At 43.9% G+C, this 14138-nt stretch overlaps 1 pseudogene; it reads right to left on the bottom strand.

Annotated features, from left to right (window-relative positions):
* Positions 1-1552: 1552 nt before the first annotated feature.
* Positions 1553-1648, bottom strand: LOC112438072 (U6 spliceosomal RNA; annotated as a pseudogene).
* Between the last annotated feature and the right edge of the window lie 12490 nt (positions 1649-14138).

Raw genomic sequence — 14138 nt, 5'->3', positions numbered from 1 at the left:
TCCCAAAGTGCTGTTCTGGGGTTACAGGCGTAAGCCACTGTGCCGGCCAATTCATTTTAAATAAACGTTATTGAGGTATAATTTACATACAATAAAACTCATTCATACATTTTAAGCATTCAGTTGGACAACTTTTGACAAATGCATGCACCTAAACAAGATATAACACCTGTCCATCACCCCAGAAAGTGTTTTAGTCCCCCACTTGCAGTCACCTCAGTCCCAGTTCATCGTTGATCTGCTTTCTGTAACTATAAATTAGTTCTCTTCGCTTAAAAATTTTATATAAATGAATCATATGGTAGGCACTCTTGCATCCAGCTTTTATTTTACACAGTGATTTTAAGACTCATCCATGTTGTTGCATCTATTAGTAATTTCAATCTTTTTATTACTATCCCTTTCTATGAAGAGAACAAATTTTGTTTACCCATTTCCTAGTTGATGGATTACTTGAATTGTTTCCAATTTTTAGCAATCGTGAATAAAGCTGTTACGCACATTTGGATACAAGCCTTTTAAAAAGACAACCTATTATTCCAATGTAGACTTCCACAAGCTTTTGAGCAATCAAATCAAACAGCATTATGGTGGCCACTAGCTACTTACGCCTATTCACATTTGTGTACAAGTCTTTTTGTGGGCCTATGTTTTTATGGTACTTCAGTAAATACATAACAGTAGAATTGCTGGGTCAAATGGTGGGTGTTTGTTTAGATTTAAAATAAACTCCAGTAGTTCTCCCAAGCAGTTGTACTATTTTATTTTATTTGTATCTTTATTTTTTGAGACAGGGTCTCACTCTATCACCCAGGCTGGAGAGCAGTAGCATGATCACAGCTCACTGCAGTCTCGACCTCCCTGGCTCAGGTGATTCTCCCACCTCAGCCTGCTGGGGTAGTTGGTATTACAGATGCATGCCACCACACCCAGCTAATTTTTTGTATTTTTAGTAGAGATGGGGTTTTGCCACGTTGCCCAGGCTGGTCTCAAACTCCTGGGCTCAAGCAGTCTGCCCGTCTTGGCCTCCCAAAGTGCTGGGATTACAGACGTGAGGCACCGCATCCAGCCTGTACTATTTTAAGTTCTTGCCAGTGAGCTAGGAGTTTCAGCTGCCCTACATTCTAACCAATACTGGTATCACACATCTTTTTAATTTCAGCCATGCTTGTGGGTGTGAGGTAGCATCTTACTGTGGTTTCATTCTGCATCTCCCTGAAGACTACTGAGGGTGAGCATCTCTTCCTGTGCGTGCTGGCCATTTGCATGTCCTTTGTGAAGTGTCTGTTCATGTCTTTTGCTCAGTTTTCACTGTTTGCCTTCCTATTAGTGAGTTGTATGGGTTCTTTATGTATTTGGAATGCAAATCCTTTTTCAGATACAGGTGCTGTGAACATTTTCTCCCAGTCTGTAGTTTGGCTTTTCACAGCAGGAAGTTTTCACCCTGATGAAGTCTGACCCTCTGCCATGGTGGGCCTGGCCTCCAGCCCCCACTCACTCCTTTGGGGTCTCCTTTAACTCATTCTTTTAAAAAAATTTTAAAATAATTTTTATTGATATGGAACTTTTCATGAATTTGTGTGTCATCCTTGCAGGATGCTAATCTTCTCTGTATTGTTTCAGTTTTATTTATTTATTTAGAGACAGAGTGTCACTCTGTTACCCAGGCTGGAGTACAGTGGCGTGATCTCGGCCCATTGAAACCTGTGCCTCCTGGGTTCCTGCTTCAGCCTCCCGAGTAGCTGGAATTACAGGCATGCACCACCACGCCCGGCTAGTTTTCATAGTTTTAGTAGAAACGGGTTTCATCATGTTGGCCAGACTGGTCTCGAACTCCTGGCCTCAAGTGATCTGCCCACTTCAGCCTCCCAAAGTGCTGGGATTACAGACGTGAGCCACGGTGCCCGGCCTTCATTCCAATTTTATACATGTGCTGCCAAAGACAGCACTTTGACTCCTTTCAATCCTTTGCTTTCCTGCTTTGCGCATCAGCTTGCCCAGCTCTTGCACCCAGTCTTGCATAAATCCCTTCTCAGTGCTCAATTTTAAAAAAAGAGAGAGGGCGGACGCTCCTTGGAAAGGAGAGACGATCTTTCAGTCCTTCTCTCACAGTTCTTTCTCTTCCTCCCCATTTGCTCTCTCCTCCCCAGCCCTGCACATCATCTCTTCTTTTCATTCTCTTTACTCCTCCTTTACTTCCTCTCCCCTTCTAAGTCTCATCTATCTTGGGCCAAAAATTAGCTTTTTAAGGTAAAATCAGGTCCCCCTCCCCATAAAGGCTTTTATGCAAAGTGTTCTAACAAAAACGTCTCCAGCTTCAATATTGCCAGAACAAATTCTCAGGGCTAGGCACCTAGAACCTAAATTCTGCCGTACCAGGAACCCCAAACTGCAGTGTTATAGAAATGAAAAGAGACCCCAGACAGGTCAAATTGAGGAGATGGTATTTCTTCTCCTGTAACGCCCTCACCTGTGTGAGCTCCCTCTCCAGGTGTGTACCTCTTGTCAGATGGGACGATGAGAGTCTATGGCAATGCTCATTACTCTCACCTGCATCAGAGCCACTCACCTGGGTAGCTTTTCATTTCCCCCACTCTCTCCCAGAGCTTGGCTCTACCCATTAGACAGTTAGACTCTGGTGGTTTTCAGAGTGTAGTCCCCAGAGCAGCCACATCTGCACCGCCTGGAAACTTGCTAGAAATGCAGTTTCTAATTAGGTCCCACACTTCCACATGCATTAGAACCCCTGGCAGGGACTGTTAGAACAGTCAGAACAAAGATTGCTGGGGCTGGCCACAGAATTCAGTGGGTCTGAAGTGGGGCCTGAGAATGTGCATTTCTAACAGGTTCCCAGGTGACAATGTTGCTGTGGCTCCAGGGGGCCCTCTGAGAAACACCATATTAAAGATTCTGATTCAGTTGGTGTGGGTCAGACGGTCCGGGCATCCCATGTTCCAATGCTCCCCTGTGCTGTGCCGCTGAGGTTGGGAGTTCCTGGTCCATGGTCTGCGTTGCAGCACGGCTAGAGCCGCACATCTGCAGAAGACAAGAAAGACCCTCCTAAAGGGCTTCTTCCTTCATCTAAGTTTTCATCACAGGCAAACTCTGTGTGTCCAGTGTACTTGGGGCTTGTAATTTTCCTCCAAGGACCTGTAGGACCCTCTCCAAGTTTGAGCAGGTCTGGCATCCCAGGGTGCTGAGGCCTGCTGGCAGCTCACGTGCTTGGCCCCAGGTACTCTGGGAGCTGTGAGAGTTTGACCCAGAAAGGTGGATCCCTTGAGAGTTCTGGGCAGGGCCACAGTGCCCTTGGTTGGAAAGCGACGGGTCCCTTTTGGTGCTGGTGAGCTGTAAGCAACAAAGCTGTTGCCAAGGGCCTCTGGAATATGACTGTTTCTGAGGCTGTTACAAAATTATATTAAATTCCCAAATGATGGTATTCATTGTAATATATGCAAACTTTTTAATGTATCAGCCATGCTTATATCAGATGTGGTCACCTAAGAGTTTTGATTGTTTTTACTCTTTTATTGATGCATAATTTGCATATAGTAAAATACACAAATCTTAAGTGGATGCTCAATGAATTTTTACCTATGTATACACCCATGTAACAACCACCAAGATCAGGATAGAGAACATTTCCATCATTCTAGTAAGTTCCTTCAGGCCCTTTCTCACTCAATCCCCATCTCCCACTGCCCTAAACAAGTAGACACTATTCTGACCTCTCTCATCATATGTAGATAAGTGTTGCCTTTTATTTTTTTATTTTTTATTTGTATTTTTTAAAAAGGGGTCTTGGTGCTCTGTGGCTCAGGCTGGAGTGCAGTGGTGTGACCACAGCTCAATGCAGCCTTGAACTCCTGGGCTCAAGCGGTCCCCCCGCTCCAGCCTCCCGAGGAACTGGGACTACAGGTGCACACTACCACACCCAGCTAATTTTTAAAAAAATTTTTTGTAGAGATGGGGTCACCCTATGTTGCCCAGGCTGGTCTTAAATTCCTAGACTCAAGGGATCCTCTGGCCTCAGCCTCTCAAGGTTCTGGGATTACAGGTGTGAGCCACACTGTGCCTGGCTTATTTGATATCTTGTGATCAATATTGTGTTTTTGAGATTCACTCATATTTCACGTGAGAGCAACTCATTCATTTTTCTTGCTGTGCTGTACACAACAATGTATTTATCTATTCTTCTATTGATGGGCATTTGAGTTGTATTTAGTTTTTGGCTGTTATCGATTTAGCAGCAATGTGTATTTTTGTACATGTTTTTTGGTGTGTGTACGCACTCATTTCTTTCAGGGTATATACCCAGGAGTGGAACTGCTTGGTCACATGGTGAGTGTATGTTTAATTTTAGAAGAAACTGCCAAATGGTTCTCCAAAGTGCTTGTACTGGTTTATACTTCCACCAGCAGCATGTAAGAGTTCACTTCCTCCACATCCTCACCAATGCTTGATATTTTCAGAAATTTAATTTTAGCCATTCTAGTGAGTGTATAGTCACAGCATATTGTGGGTCTAATTTGCATTTCCCTGTAACCATTGAGGTTGAGCATCTTTTTTTTTTTTTTTTTGAGACGGAGTCTCGCTCTGTTGCCCAGGCTGGAGTGTGCTGGCGCAATCTCGGCTCACTGCATCCTTCGCCTCCTGGGTTCAAGAGATTCTCCTGCCTCAGTCTCCCAAGTAGCTGAGATTACAGGCATGTGCTACCACGTCTGGCTAATTTTTTTGTGTTTTTAGTAGAGACAGGGTTTCACCATGTTGGCCAGGCTGGTCTCAAGCTCCTGACCTCAAGTGATCCACTCACCTCGACCTCCCAAAGTTCTGGAATTACAGGCATGAGCCACCGTGCCTGGCTGATGTTGAGCATCTTTTTATGAACTTACTGGCCATTTTGATATCCTTTTGTGTGAATGCCTTTTAAATTCATTTGCGCATTTTTTTCCTATTGGATACCTGACACCTTTAATAAAGATAAAGGGGTTATGAAATAGCACCTTACTCATGCCAGGAGTTAAGAGGAAACTGAAGTGGGTTTGTGAAGAAAGTGATGAGGAAGAGAAGGACCCTACTTCTCAGGTCTCTGAAGCTCATTGGTCTCTGTCTCCCCAGAACCTAGCACACAGCTCGGCACAAGACAGGAACCCAACAAAAGTTCATCAAATAAGGGGACTGTCCTTGTTTTGGGGGGCTGCTGTGGACTTTGCAATGCATGATCCTCTTTACTATTCCATCTCTCTGAAGCTACACCAGACCCTGGGACCCCTCCAATTCTGGACAGGTGGCCCACAAGTAGCCTCAGGCCACGGCTCACTGAGACAGCCCAGATTGTCTTGCTGATTAGCCTGCTTGAATCCCATGGAAAACCTCTCCTGTCACTGGGGTACTCCATGAGCCCCGGGGATTGCATCATTATTTACATCCCAATTTCTTTAAATTCAAGATTTGTATCCAATAGCGTTGGTCTCCCTGAACCTGGATCCCCAGGTTCTCAGAAGAGTCAGGGACCGCAAGCTGCCTTCACCAGCCCAGATCTCTGCTGAGCACTTGTTCTACCCGGGATGAGTTCCTGAAGATAAACCTTTTGTGCATTGTGTTATTTTGTGTGCACAACTCAGCTAAGTGGCCTCCAGCGCTACTCATCATCCCGCCGCCTGGCTACCAAGAGGCCCAATCAGTATCTGTGGAACGAGTGGATAAAGAATGATTTAGGGTCCAATCCATTTCCCAATCCAGTAAGCCATCTTTCATTTCCACCATCTTGGGCCAAAGGAAAAAAAAATGGGAACATCTTTCTTTCTTTTTTTTTTTTTGTGACAGAGTCTCACTCTGTTGCCCAGGCTGGAGTGCAGTGGGATGATCTCAGCTCACTGCAACCTCTGCATCCCAGGTTCAAGCGATTCTCGTGCCTCAGCCTCTTGAGTAGCTGAGATCACAGATGTACACCACCATGCCTGGCTACTTTTTGTATTTTTAGTAGAGACGGGGATTCACCATGTTGGTCAGGCTGGTCTCAAACTCCTGGACTCAAGCGATCTGTCCTCCTTGGTCTCTCAAAGTTCTGAGATTACAGGCATGAGCCACCGTGCCTAGCCAGGAACATCTTTTTATGCTTTACCAGAAACTCAAACATCTTGATGTTTTCTTGTTCTTGATGATTTTGTTAAAGTCCAGACGTTCCTTGATCATCGAACACTTCTGTGTCAGCTAAGTTGTTTGAAGCAGTAAATCCCAGCTCTACATTACCTTCATAATATGTGTCCAACTGAAAAAGAATGTTAAAGAAGACAATAAAATGCTCAATGGTAGAGTTCTGAAATAATCAGAATTAATCAATCAATCATTTATTTATTCAAATGACCGACACATTATTATGTATCTCCGTGCAGCCATGCATGGCTTGAGGGATGTGACACAGGAGATTTATGTCTGGTGGTGGATGGGCTTTTGTCTCGAACTCCTGACCTCAAGTGATCTGCTCGCCTTGGCCTCCAAAAGTGCTAGGATTACAGGCGTGAGCCACTGCGCCTGGCCTTGGATGGGCTTTTGTAACCTAGTATGTCTTCCTGGTGCCTTATCCATGATTGTTTCTTGGTATGGGATTTTTCTCCCACTCTTGGGAATCTCCTGGTATTCCACCGATGGCTGCTGAAACCCAGTCCCTGGCTGGTTCCAGTGTCTGATTGTGCTAGGTTGTAATTCCATGTGCTGCCAGGAGGTGTCTCTCCCTAACACCTGATGCTGCCGCGGCTGAAAAGTTGGTTTCTGTGTGACAAGTGAGAACAGTGTTAAAGTCAATTTTGTGTTTGAAGTTTTATCTTAAAAATAAGTTAACTTTGAATAAAAAATTATCTTGGTCAGTGAAGGGTATGTAAATTTTTTTTTGTTTATTTTTCATTTTTTGTATCTTCATGAACACATGTAAAAGTTTTTGGAACGGCATTGTCCAATAGAACTTTTTGCCGTGTTAGAAATGTTTTACAATCTGCTCTGTCCAATAATTGTAGCCACAAGCCACGTGGAGCTAATCAGCAGTTGAAATGTGGCTAGTGAGACTGAGGAACTGAATTTCAGATTTTACTTAATTCTAATTAATTAATTAATTAACTGATTAATTTTTAGAGACAGAGCTCAGCTTGGTTGCCCAGGCTGGAGTGCAGTGGCGTGCCATAGCTCACTGCAGCCTCAAAGTCCCAGTCAAGCTAGGACTATAGGCAAGCATCACTATGCCCAGCTAATTTTAAAATTATTTTTTCTAGGGATGGATCTCACTGTGTTGCCTAGGCTGGTCTTGAACACATGGCCTCAGGCAATTCTCTGCTTTGATTTGCCAAAGTGCTGGGATAACAGGCATGAGCCATCATGCCCAGCCTTATTAAATTTAAACAGCTACATGTGGTCACTCTATGGAGCAGCATAGCTTTATAATAATTTTTAAAAATTAATTAGTTTAAATAATTGACACATTATCATTGTACATAGGTATGGGGTGCAGTTTGATATTTTAATACATATATTGTATAATGGTCAAATTAGGGTAGTTAGCATATCAATCACCTTATGCATTTATCATGCCCTTGTGGTGAGAACATTCAAAAGCCTCTCTTCTAGCTATTTTGTAATATACAATATCTTACTGTTAACCATAGCCACCCTACTGTGTAACAGAACCCCAGAATTTATGCCTCCCATCTAATTGTAATTTGTACCTGTCGACCGACCTCTCCCCATCCTCCCCTCTCCCCTGCCCTTCCCAGGCTCTGGTAACCACTGTTGGACTCTCTGACTCTTCTTCTATGAGATCAATTTTTTTTTTTTTTTTAGATTCCACATATGAGTGAGATCATGCAGTATTTGTCTCTCTGTGTCTGGCTTATTTCACTTAATATGATGTCCTCCAAGTTCATCCATGTTGTTGAAAATGACAGGATTTCATTTTTTTATGGCTGGTACAATTATTTTTGTTTCTATTATTTCAGCAAAGGAGAATCAGGAGAGAAAATATCAGAACAGAGTACAGCCAGTCAGTCTCCTTACCAGTGTCAGGGCAGATTAGTGTAAGACTGTGGAGTTCTAGAGATTTGTGGGTCAATTCTGGCCTTGCCACTTAATAGCTGCTGTGACGTTAGGTAAGTGAGTTCATCTCTGAGCCTCAGTTTCTTCATCTGTAGATTGGGGATTGTAATGGCAACCTCAGAAGACTACTGTGAGGACTGAGTGAAGTACTGTGTACATCACTCAGGGTATGGGAGCATTGACTTACATAGTGAGGGCTCAGCAAAAGTCCCTCTGCCCCTGCTGGTGGCGATGGTGGCAGTGACAGCGGATTTATTATTCACCAAACTAGTCTTCCCGCTCACTGTCTCTACAGGGGCTAAATCGGGGGAGGACACAGTCCAAGGTCAAGAGCATCAAGCAAAGAATTAGTCAGCAGTCAGCCTAGGAGTCAGGCTGTTGTGTCAGCTGCATTAACCCAGAGGTCAGAAGCAAAGGGACTTACAGAAAAATTCTAAGAACAGAACAAAGGGATTTTTTTTTTAAACTCTTCATCAAGATTCCCCAAATATTAACATTTTTGCCACATTTGCCTTACTGTTTTCTCTGTCTGTGTGTACAAATATATATATTTTTCTGAATCATAAGAGAGTAAATTGCAGATGGGATGCCCTCTATCTCCCAAAGCTTCAGTGTATAATTCCTAAAAAGTAAAGGACATTCTGCTACACAGCCACAGTGCAGTGACTAAGTCAGGAAACGAACACTGATTCAATACAATTAGCTAATCTACAGACGGTATTCAGATTTAGATGTCACCAACTGTCCCAGTAATGTCCTTTATAGCAACACAATATCCCAGATCACGTGCTGCAGTTGGTTGCCCTGTCTCTAATCTCCTCCAATCGGCGGCAGTTCCTTGGGCTTTCTTTGTCTTTCCTGACCTTGACATTTTTGAAGAGTCCACGCAGTTTTCTTGTAGAATGTCCCTCAGTTTGGGTCTGCCTGATGTTTCCTCATGATAAGCCTCAGGTTGTGTATTTTTGGCAAGAATACTGGGAAAATGATGCTGTGTTCTCAGTGCATCAGATCAGCGGGGACATGAGGTCCCTTTCTTAGTTTGGGAGAATACATTCTGATGAAAAATATTCCCAGTGAGAAGGAAAATCGAGAGGATCTCAGGAGGCTGGTGTGGTTTGCACAAGCAACTGTGCTTCGCTCACATTTTCAAAGGACAGAAGCAAAGGGTGGAAGGCAGAGAACTCCCCTCAGAGAGCGAGAGAACGGAGAGAAGAGCGGCTGAAAAGCTGGCTCCAGAAACGAGCTGAGGCCCTGAAAAATGCTGAAGGCAACCAAATAGGCTTCTAAATTGCTTACTTAAAAAACACTCATTCGTTTTCCTGACTATAAAAAATAGAATGTGGTCATTGTGGAAAATACAAACGTATAAAGAAGGAAACAGTAACTCCCTGCATCCTACACCCAGCTGTAGCCACGGCTAATATTTTGGGTATTTTCCCTCCCCACCTCCAGGAAAGGTTTTTAAAGCTGCGCTTGGAGCATGAAACAAAATGAGAAAGACTTCAGCTTCTCGGCGTGGGGAAGGTGATGTCATGCCAGCGGGGGCGGCGGAAAGGGCTGCCTGTGCTTCCCCTTCACTCTCGGGACGCGGCTGTGGGCTGGGCAGGAGGCAGCCAAGTCTGGGGTGCACTGGGGAGCCCAGAACCACTGCTATGCTCTGCAAAACTCTGAGGCGCTTCCAAAAGTTTGGAGCTGGGCACGTATTTTACTGATTTCTAAAAATCGTAAGCGGTTGTTCGGGGGGAGGAGAAGGGTGTTGGGGTGACGGGGTGTCCGCGCTGGAGACTCAGCTGTGTGCGCCCTGATTCAGACGAGGGAGGCCTTCCAGGTGGGGGTGGGCAGGGAGCTTCTGGGGAAGAATGCATCCTGAGGGCGGAGAGCTACAGGGTAAGGGGGCCAGGCTGTCGGCTTTAGAGGGGTGTCTGCGTTTGGCTGCAGCCCAGCCCCCAGGCTCCAGAGTCTGGGAGCCGCGAAGGAGCCGCCCTTATCAGGCAGTAGGGCGAGCTGCCCCAGGGGACAGTCTCTGTGCTGAGGGCATTCCTCGGCCTGGGTCGCGGCGCCTACTAGCAGGGGGTTCCAGGATTCCCAGGGCAGAGCTGTCCGGCGTGAGGTGTCCAGCTGGCTTGAGGCCTGTGGCCCTGAAGGCCGGGTGGGCCAGGAGGCTGAGAGGCAGCCATCTTTAAAGGGAGCCAGAGCAGGGAGGGAAACGGAGCTCTTCCCCTGCCGTCCTGGCGCTGTTCCTGCCAATAGACAAGGCAGATGTGTACAATGATTATAGTCTTTTTGTTTGTTTTAAGAGACAGCCTTGCTGTGTTGCCCAGGCTGGAGTGAGTGCAGTGGCTTGTTCATAGCTCACTGCAGCCTGGAACTCCTGGGCTCAGGGGATCCTCCCACTTCAGCTTCCCAAGTAACTGGGACTACAGGTGTGTGCCACCATGCCCTGCTAATTTTTTTTTTTTTTTTTTTTTGAGACGGAGTTTCGCTCTTGTTGCCCAGGCTGGAGTGCAATGGCAGGATCTCAGCTCACTGCAACCTCTGCCTCCCAGGTTCAAGCGATTCTCCTGCCTCTCGGCCTCCCGAGTAGCTGGGATTACAGGCATGTGCCACCACTCCCAGCTAATTTTATATTTTTAGTAAAGACGGGGTTTCTCCATGTTGGTCAGGCTGGTTTTGAACTCCCGACCTCAGGTGATCCGCCTGTCTCGGCCTCCCAAAGTGCTGGGATTACAGGTGTTAGCCACTGCACCCAGCCACCCCACTAATTTTTAAATTATTTATTTATTTAGAGACAGAATCTCACGCTGTCACCCAGGTTGGAATGCAGTGGCACCATCATAGCTCACTGCAGCCTCAACCTCCAGGGTTCCAGGGATTCTCCTGCTTCAGCCTCCCAAGCAGCTGGGACTATAGGCGTGGGCCAGCCCATCAGACTAATTTTTTTTTTCAGATCCTCACATCTCAGATGAACGTCCAGCTAATTTTAAAAAGTTTTGTAGAGATGGGGTCTTGCTATGTTGACCAGACTGGTCTCGAACTCCTGGGCTCAAGCAACTCTCCTACCTCAGCCTCCCAAAGTGTTAGGATTACAGGTGGGAGCCATCACACCACCCAGCCTGATTATAACATTTTAACTGTGGGCCAGGCACTGTGCTAAGTCTAAGTCTGCGTATGTTCAAAGTAGCCTTTGCAACTGGTCTATCGAGGTAGGTGTTTATCATTCCTGTTTTACAGAGGACTCAAAGGTAAATGATATGGCAGATGTGGTCAGTGCCCCAATGTCTCCCGGGCACTGGGAGGTGACCTCAGACCATTCCATGTGTGCCTGTGGCTCCCTGTATCTCTCTACAGGGCATGCTGTATGGCCCTTGGAGTGTGGGGAGTTAACACCTCAAGAGTGATTCTCAGCTGGTGGGCGAGGGATGGGAGTTGTATGAAAACCCCAGGGTGCTTGCTCCTTGATGAGACAATTTTATTTTTAATTGTAGTAAAAAAAACACATAGCATAAAATTTACCATCTGAACCATTTATAAGTGTATAGTACAGTAGTATTAACTGTTTGCACCTTGTTGTGTAATAGAACTTTTCATCTTGCAAAACTGAAACTCTATACCCATTAAATAACTCCTCATTCCCTCTCTCTGCAGGCCCTGGCAACCACATTCTACTTTCTGTCTGTGAATTTGACACTTTAGGTACCTTGTATGCAGTATGTGTCCTTCTGTGACTGGCTTATTTCACTGAGCATAATGTCCTCAAGGTTCGTCCATGTTGTAACGTGTGTCTGAATTTCCCTTTTTTTTTTTTGTATTTTTAGTAGAGATGTGGTTTCACTATGTTGGCCAGGCTGGTCTTGAACACCTGACCTCATGATCCACCCGCCTCAGCCTCCCAAAGTGCTGGGATTACAGGCATGAGCCACTGCATCCAGCCAGCATTTATCCTTTCTTTGTGTTACAAACAATCCAGTTATACTCTTAGTTTTCTTTAAATGTATAATATACTATTGTTGACTGCTGTCATTTTGTTGTGCTATCAAATATTAGATCTTATTTATTCTCTCTAACTATATTTTTGTATCCATTAACCATCCCCACTCTACCCCCACCCCACTACCCTTCCCAGCCTCTGGTAACCATCCTTTTACTCTCTATCACCATGAGTTCAATTGTTGTAATATTTAGCTCCCACAAATAAGTGAGGACATGTGAAGTTTGTCTTTCTGTGCATGGCTTGTTTCACTTAACATAAGAACCTCCAGTTCCGTTCATGTTGTTGCAAATGACAGGATCTCATTCTTTTTTATGGCAGAATAGTACTCCATTGTGTATATGTACCACATTTTCTTTATCCAATCATCTGTTGATGGACACTTAGGTTGCTTCCAAATCTTGGCTATTGTGAACAGAGCTGCAACAAACATGGAAGTGCAGATATCCTTTCATTATGCTGATTTCCTTTTTTGGGGGTATATTTTTAGCAGTGGAATTGCTGGATCATATGGTAGTTCTATTTTTAGTTTTTTGAGGAACCTCCAAGCTGTTCTCCCTAGTGGCTGTACTAATTTACATTCCCACCAACAGTGTACAAGGGTTCCCTTTTCTCCACATCCTTGACAGCATTTGTTATTGCCTGTCCAAAAGACAAAAGCCATTTTAACTGGGGTGAGATGACCTCTCATTGTAGTTTTGATTTGCATCTCTCTGATGACCGATAATGTTGAGCACCTTTCAATATGCCTGTTTGCCATCTGTATGTTTTCTTTTGAGAAATGTCTATTCAGATCTTTTGCCCATTTTTGGTTGGATTATTAGATTTTTTTCTATAGACTGGTTTGAGCTCCTTATATGTCCTGGCTATTAATTCTTTGCCAGATGGATAGTTTGCAGATATTTTCTCCTATTCTGTGGGTTGTTTCTTTATTTTGTTGATTGTTTCCTTTGCTGTGCAGAAGCTTTTTAACTTGATATGATTTGTCCATGTTTGCTTTAGTTGTCTGTGCTCGTGGGGTATTATTCAAGAAATCTTTGCTCAGTCCAAAGTCCTGGAGAGATTTTTTCCCAATGTTTTCTTTTAATAGTGTCATAGTTTCAGGTCTTAGATTTAAGTCTTTAATACGTTTTGATTTGATTGTTGTATATGGCAAGAGATAGGGGTCTAGTTTCATTCTTCTGCATATGGATATCCAGTTTTCCCAGCACTATTTATTGAAGAGACTGTCCTTTCCTCAATGTATGTTCTTGGTACCTTTGTAAAAAATGAGTTCACTGTAGATGTATGGGTTTTTTCCTGGGTTCTCCATTGTTTTCTGTTGGTCTATGTGTCAGTTTTTATGCCAGTGCTGTGCTGTTTTGGTTACTATAGCTCTGTAATATAACTGGAAGTCAGGTTATGTGATTCCTCCAGTTTTGTTCTTTTTGCTGAGGATATCTTTGGATACTCTGGGTCTTTGTGGTTCCATATATATTTTAGGATTTTTTTTTTCTATTTCTGTGAAGAATGTCATTGTTATTTTGATAGGGATTGTATTGAATCTATAGATTGCTTGGGATAGTATGAACATTTTGACAATATTGGTTATTTCAATTCATGAACATGTAATATCTTTTCATTTTTTGGTGTCTTCAATTTCTTTCATTAAGATTTTGTAGTTTTCATTGTAGAGCTCTTTCACTTCTTTGGTTAAGTTATTTCCTAGGTATTTTATTTCATTGGTAACTATTGTAAATGGAATTACTTTCTGGATTTCTTTTACAGATTGTTTGCTGTTGGCATATAGAAATGCTACTGATTTTTGTATGTTTTTTTTGTATCCTGCAACTTTACTGAATTTATCAATTCTAATAGTTTTTGTTGATGGATATTTTTTGTTTGTTTGTTTCTTGTTTTTTGTTTGAGACGGAGTTTTGCTCTTGTTGCCCAGGCTGGAGTGCAATAGCGCCATATTAGCTCACTGCAACCTCCACCTCCAGGTTCAAGCAATTCTCCTGCCTCAGCCTTTCAAGCAGCTGGGATTACAGGCACCCGCCACCACACCCAGCCAATTGTTTGTATGTTTAGT

Source organism: Pan paniscus, chromosome 21 (assembly GCF_029289425.2).
Source record: "Pan paniscus chromosome 21, NHGRI_mPanPan1-v2.0_pri, whole genome shotgun sequence".
Lineage (NCBI taxonomy): Eukaryota > Metazoa > Chordata > Mammalia > Primates > Hominidae > Pan > Pan paniscus.
Note: the sequence above shows the minus strand (reverse complement) of the source record. Positions and strands in the feature narration are given on the sequence as shown.